The 7,548-nt window shown below is 34.7% G+C and overlaps 1 pseudogene; it reads right to left on the reverse strand.

Moving 5' to 3' along the window:
- Window positions 1-4,892: 4,892 nt before the first annotated feature.
- Window positions 4,893-5,011, reverse strand: LOC112478914 (annotated as a pseudogene).
- Between the last annotated feature and the right edge of the window lie 2,537 nt (window positions 5,012-7,548).

Raw genomic sequence — 7,548 nt, forward strand, 5'->3', positions numbered from 1 at the left:
TAGCACTTTCACTACTCTATACTCAGAATACAGCAAAGTTCCTGGCACATAATAGATGGTCAATAAACATTTAGTCAACATTGAATGGAATAGTAAGAACCAATGGATTTGAAAACTGATCTAAGTCCTTGATTAAGACTTCTTTTTTCCCCAAAGACACATTTTCAAATTATGAATATGCTTTTCTAGTTATTGAATAAAATCAAATTTCAGAAAATTTTTTACAAAAAATGAATTTAAATATGGATTTTTTTATGGTTAGAATACTGCAGGTATTTAAGAAATAGACATAAAATTCATCTCGTTTTGAAAAATAAAAAGCTTCATTTAAATGCATGTACCAGGGCTTCCTTTTTTTTTTGGCTGCAGTGAGTGGAGAATTAACTCTGGGATAATAAATCGCAGTGACAGGTGCTAATGGGAATTAAGCATGCAAATCCCCTGCATATCCCTCCAGAAATCAACACCAAGAAAAGTATGCTATTTAGCATGTAGGCTACTTACTTATAATTTTATTTACTCTAAACCATTGTGGAAAGTTTCCAGCTTAAGGCTTGAGAAATAAAAAGCAATAGAAAATGTATTTCAATTGTAAAAATATTTTCTTTCATTTTATTTCTCATATGTTTGATTTCCCATTTTTTTGCATTTTTATATATTTTTAAAAATAAATTGTCATAGCAGAGATATTAACTGTCAACATAGAATAAGGAAAAGTTTTGTGAATATAAGTAGGATGGTGATGGGAGAGTTGGGGCGCATAGATCTCAGATAAAATTTCTAATAGACATCAACTAAGGAGAGCCAGATGGTCCAGAGTCAATTGATTCAATCTCCATTCTCTGCCTCAGTCCACAGAAGGGATTTTGGCCTGCCATAAACCTATATACTCTGGGGTTTTATGCTTACGTTAATTGTTTTAGACTAGACCCTTTTAGTCGAAAGTGATAGAAACCCAACTCAAACCAGCTTAAGCTAAAAAGATAATTTATTGCTGTATATAACTCAAAAGCCATAGATTAAAATATCTGTATTAATAATGGCTAATATTTATAGATCATGCACAGTGTCAGGCATTGTTTAAATTTTTTACATGTGGTATCTCATTTAATCCTCAAAAAGAAGGTTAAATGAAAGACTATTATTATCCTCATTTTATTCAAGAGGAGACAGAGTGGTTAAGTAATTTTGCCCAAATCACAAACAATTAGAATCTATGAATGCCAGTCTGATTTCAGAGATCCTGTTATAGATCCAAGAACTTATAGTCCATTTATAGGACTTGGTCCCTCCTCTCAACTCCTTCCAATCTTGGTTCTGCTCTCTTCTCTTTTGGCTTCATTCACAGGCCTGTAATGTTCACACTGGGATTCCTGGCACCTCCAGGTTTATGTTGTCTTTACGGTTATCACTCTCAGCACAAAAAGCACTGTTATTCCCAACTAGCGATAAAATCCCAGTTCTGTCCCTGGCTTACTTTAAATTACATACCCATCCCTGAACCAATTATCATGTCCAAATGGTTGGAATATACTGAATGGCAAGACCTGGATCATGTATTAATTTCTGGCAACTGGAAGCTAGGATTGAGAGTGGAGAGAACAGGTTCCCCAAAAGGAAAATAAATATGATGAAAAGGAAGAATAGACACCAAAAGAATGAATGCAGGGCTGATAAAATAACAATATGTCTTCTGTGGTGTATGAGACAGAATGAGTTTTTCTCCAGGTTTGAGTTTTGTGCCACAACACATCACTGTAGTAAATGAAGAGCACTGGTTAAAAAAACCTGAAGAATAGGCCCTCTTAGGTTCCTTTTTCCATTGACAGGGAGAATTGAGTACCATTTAATTCAATTTGATTCAGCTCAATGCAATTCAATTAAATTCAACTCAACTCAATTCACAAAACTTTTACTCATCTACTATTACATTGAAGCTATATTCTGATATAGGGAAGAGGCATGAGAACTACACAAATTAACTAAATATTAAACCAGGTTGTAGTCAGAGCCTGCTACAGTGCTACTAGACATGGAAACCAAGTTGATTAGCCATATGGCCAGACTGCAGGGAACCTACAGAACAAAGGAAGATTCCTGCAGAGATTGCTAACACAACTGTTTACTCATACCATGAAAGGAAAACAGGAAGAAAAAAAAAAGAGACTTTAAGCTTTATCTTGTACAAGTTAAAGATAAACCTAACTATGTATTCCCTTCTTTACTCCCTACAATCAGTAATGTTTCATAGAAACTAAGGAACAGATATAAATCCAACTCAGGGTCTCATCCTCACTCCGAGAGGAGACCATACTCTGTCTACAGAACGTCATTCCTTCTTTAATAAACTTGTCTTGGTCTCATTCTCTGACTTGAGAGGAGACCACGTCTCTGTTTGTGGAGTGTTATTCCTTCCCTAATGAACTTCCCTTTGTCTCTAACTCTGGCTTGCTCTTGAATTCTTTCCTGCGTGAACCCTCTCTTGTTGGGCATAAAGCCTCCTCCTGCATCAGCTTCAGGATCCCTGGGGAAGAGTACTCATAAGTAAGAGTCCTTTGTGCTCCAAGGACTTATAGATGAACAAACAATATAGATGAATAAAGAAAAGAATTCCACATAAAAACCAAAGTGTGGTGGAAATATAAGAATATGAGAAAATTTTAATTAGGGGAACCTGAGAAGAAAATCACCTAGAAATAAGACTTAAGCACTTGTGTATTAGTAATGCTAAGCTTCACACGAAGGGTGTATTTGTCTCTAACCATAAGAAATCTGGAAGCATGGACTCCAGAACCGTTACAGACTAAGAACAGCTCAGTTGTGTCCTTTTCCTAGCTTGGCCCTGTGCTCCATAATGTGTGGCTTTTATTCTCGCAATTTGCTTGATGGCTTTTCCACCTCCAGGCATCCTGTTGCATTTTCCAGGCAGGAAGAAGGAGTAACAGGCCCAAGGAGATGCAGCCAGCTTACTTGCCGTCCAAAAAGCATTTCTGGAAGCTCTCAGCCCAAGCAGTTTCCATTTTCTCGGTGGCCTGTCAGAAGGCCATCCTGGACCAATCTCATGTGGTGGATAAGGAAAAGAGTGTTGTGACTGCTACCTGTATCATCTGTGTTGGATGCAATTCTATTGGAGAGGAGGGACAAGTGGAAGTTGCACAGAGACAGATATGAAGACAGAACATGTCAGGGTATATTCAGAGAATTGTAAACAGATGAAAAGTAATTCTTCTATCTTTAGTTGAGTAAAAGAGAGGAGTGTTTTTCTATTCCATGGGGAAATAAAAGGATTGAACACTCTCTTCTTCAGTCCACTAAATTATATTTATTAAACTTTTGGGAAGTGTGTAGCACTGAGATAGTGTCTCCTCCTTAAGTTTATAGTTGGGGTGTAGAGACAATATTTTTAAAAAAAACAAAAAAACAAATAAAGCAAAAAAAAAAAATAAAAGATGACTTGAAAAACTGTGATGGAAGAAAGAGAAAAAGGAGGAAGGATGTAAGGAACAAAGGAAGGAAGAAAAGGAAAAAGAAAAGAAAGACTAAAAATAAAGGAAGAGAAAGTCCAGTGTGATTTCTACATTTTGTATAGCATGATGTAATTGCTATGAGGGAGAAAACAATAAAATGCTCAATAAAAATTATAAGGAAAATAATAGCATATGTAATTTAGAGGAAAAATACTGGGGCTAGATATTATAATTGTTGTTTATTAGAGCTTTGAAATATCTCATTTTATTTTAAATTTATCTGCCAAATTGGACCACAGTCATTTCTCTCATGTTACAGATTTATAGACTGGTGGGAAGATTCTGAATCAGTAAATATAGACTTAAGGCTCCATTTATCTAACTTATTTGCTAAGAATGACTGTAATTTCTTTGTACTTAATTTCTTTATCACAAAAATGAGAATTTAATGCCCGATGATCTGCGGTGAATCTGAGGCAGTGACGTTAGTGCCGGGGAGCGACTGCAAATATAGGTGAAGCTTCATTCACTGGCTACTGTTCATCGCCTGCTGTGCAGCCCGGTTCCTAACAGGCCCCAAACCAGTACGGGGACGGGGGTGTGGTGGTGGTTGGGGACCGCTTTTCTATAGTGTCCATTTTATTTATTTTACATAATCATATAGAGAAAAGAATTAGTAATGTGAATTATACCACCATGATATAAGCTCAGTGTTGTTCTCAGTGACTCCTTCATTTGCCCACATCACTTATTCAATTACGAAATCCATCCAATTTTATTACTTAAAAATCTACAGGACCTATTCCATTATCTCCTGCCCACAGCCATACAATATATTGGCATATTCCATGTGGTCTCTCATAATAACTTCCTTAGTAGCCAGTCTGCCCTCACATTCCAATCCAGGATCCCCACACACCCCAGAATAAAATTCAGAGATGCAAATCCTGTGATTTTACTGTCCTAAACTCTTCCTCAATGATTCCTCCTTGTCTTAGGACCCTTTTCCCAAAGCCCAGAGACTGGCTTTTATCAATGAATATGGGCAGATGCTAAAGTGTGCCAGTTCCTTTCATTGCATACTTCTACTTTTTTTATGTGCTCCTGTCAGTAGTCATGAGAAGAACAATTCCCAGATAGACACTGGATCAAGATAAATAAGAAACACATGGACAGATGTGCAGCCTAGAGCCTGATACCTGCTATCTGGAGTTCAGAGCCTGGGTCCTGCTCAGCCTTACCCAGTTGTAGGAAATCTAATAACCTATAAACAAGAAAAAAAAATGTTTGCTGTGTTCAAATACTGAGTTCTGGGCTAATTTTTTTTTTTTTTTTTAAGGCGAGGCGACCCTTGGTGAACTTCACAGATTGCAAGGAACTTGTCAGCTTACAATCCTTATTTATTTATTATTTTTATTTTTTTTATGACTACAGCACTTGGTCTTCCTACGTGGTCTCCCATCCAAGTACTAACCGGCCTCGACCCTCCTTAGCTTCCGACATCAAAAGGGATCAGGCTTGTTCAGGGTGGTATGGCCGTAGACTTTTACTTTTTTATTTTTATTTTTATGTAGCATTATCACAGCAAGAAGTGTCTCATAAGCATAGTGTGAGAAATCATGTTGTCAGATTAAGTTCAAGATAAATCACATGATAATCTCCCTGTAGAGCTAATAAGCTAGTAGAAAATAAAATAAACTACGGATCTGAACGGTGAGACTTTGAGAAGTGCAGTAGGAAAAGTATGGATATATATGCCTATGATTTATGTATTCAGTTCAGTTAAACTTATTTTAAATTGAAATGATCAGCAGTCTTCAATGAAATTACATCAGGCCTGGGCCTTGAAGGATAAATAGGATTTATGTTTGCTGAGTTGAAGAAGCAGCATTCCAGGCAGAAGAAACAACTGGGGCAAAGGCAGGAAAGAAGAGAGAAACATGTATGTCAAATACTGAGTGACTTAATTTAGAGCCCAGGAAGGATTACAGTTACTGTTATTACTAATTATAATTTTTTTTAAAAAATCTACCTATTAACATTTTTAAATACTCATTAGTCAGACATTATATATACACATATATATTCATTTAATACACACAATACTATGTATGAACTAGGTATAATTATTATCTTCATTTTAAGCATGAGTGAGAAACCAAGACTCAGGAGAATTAACTCTCCTAGCTAAATTAATGTCAGAATGAGATCTGAATTCAAGTTTATCTGGATGCAGGCAAACACCAAAAGGTAAATTTAGACAGAAAGATAGGACAATTTTAGAAAGGCTTTCCATGGTTTGCTATGTGGTCTATTCTACATTAGGCATATACTAGAAAGACACAAAAGGGCTTTGAGCAATGAAATGATATCATGACATGTTTGTATCAGTGTAGAAAGTAAATTATAGCTGGAAGGCAAATCATGGAGTCTATTCTAATCAAGATGAGAAAGAATATGAACCCCAATGTAACGAGTGAAGATGTGTACATGGAGTTCTATTGGGATGGTGGTTACTAATTCCAGAACATAGGATGAAAAATTTATATCATTAAATATTCATGATGTAATTAAGAATAAACTATGCTACTTTGAAAAGTTACTTGCATCAGTAAACTACCCTCAACTTAATTAAAGGCATTAAAGAATTACAAATAATATTTAAAGGGTGAGAGGGACTTATTAATTTCTTTTCACTACATGTGTTAATTGGGACTTGAAATGGTTTGTTTAATACATATTGTAATGATTCACCAACATTTTGGTTATATAACCAGATTTTTTTTATAATCCCTAACACTGCGCCTGGCACAGACAAGATAACCAATAAACATTTTAAAAGTAAAGAAATAGTTTATAAGAAACATTTACAATATATAACCAAAATTAATAATGCATATTAAAAGTATTTTACTTTTAATTTTTCCTGAATTTATCTTTATGTTCATTGTTAATATGTTGTACTTTATCTTACAGAAACATGCCATAAAGTATGATCTAGAATTCAGCCTACAAAATTCTATTACTCATGTATAATTTTAGGGAAAAGGATGACATTATAAAATACATAATTCAATCAAGAAATCGAACCATGAATTGTAATTAAATCAAACAAATATCAAAACATATGATATTTGTGCTTACAGTATAAAAAAGAAAAATGAAGAAGAAAATGTAAAATATTGAGCTTTCTAAGTACGTTTTGTGAAATTTCCAATAACTTTCCATGATGAAGCTATTCATTCTACCTCATGTCTAATCTCAACTGGAAATGGGTGGGCTTTATTTCCCTTAACATAGATGTTGCACTAGTGCTAACTAGCCTTATCTTGATCATGGCTGTTTTTTGGCTGATATATTGAATTAAAGGAACAAAGAAAGTAGAAAATTAAATACATTTTTTTCTGACAAAATTGAGGACAAATGAAAAATATAGGGAAAGGAGTAAAACAATTCAAGTGAGAATTTTCCAGAAGTATTTTAAACAAAACCATGTGAACTAAAAGTTTAAAAGAGTGAGATGAAGTTAACAAACTGAGGAAGCAACAATGGTTTAGATAGATTATCACCCACGTGGTCCACCAGATGGCCCCACTGGCCCAGAGCAGCCTGGTATTGTAGATTAGGATTCAGTGGGCAACCTAGCATTAAGATTTATAATATTGCATTTCAGGTACTTTTAAAGATAAAACCATTGCAAATTTTGGCTTACTTATTTACATGTTACTTCTTTAGACTTTGAGCTTCTCAAGAAGGATTTTACTTTACTGTAGTTTTATTTGAATCATTAGCATTACCTACCCCATACTTAAGTCTTTGAAGACCCTAAGAGTGGTTGCATAATGAAAAAAATTATAAGTAAATAAGTAAATGATATAATAAATTTATGTGCATTTTAATTTAATCAATATTTGGTTGTTGTTGTTACTGTGTCATTTGCTATTTTATTTCTTGTTAGGACTGGGGACATCTCTTGATAATTATTATTCTCAACGGTAAATTTAACTTTACATTTCTGACACTAATGAAGTCAAAGAAGACTACTGGCTTTTTGTCTGCTGATATGTTGGTTTTTAAAAAT

This window comes from Pteropus alecto, unplaced genomic scaffold (genome assembly GCF_000325575.1).
Source record: "Pteropus alecto unplaced genomic scaffold, ASM32557v1 scaffold63, whole genome shotgun sequence".
Taxonomy (NCBI): domain Eukaryota; kingdom Metazoa; phylum Chordata; class Mammalia; order Chiroptera; family Pteropodidae; genus Pteropus; species Pteropus alecto.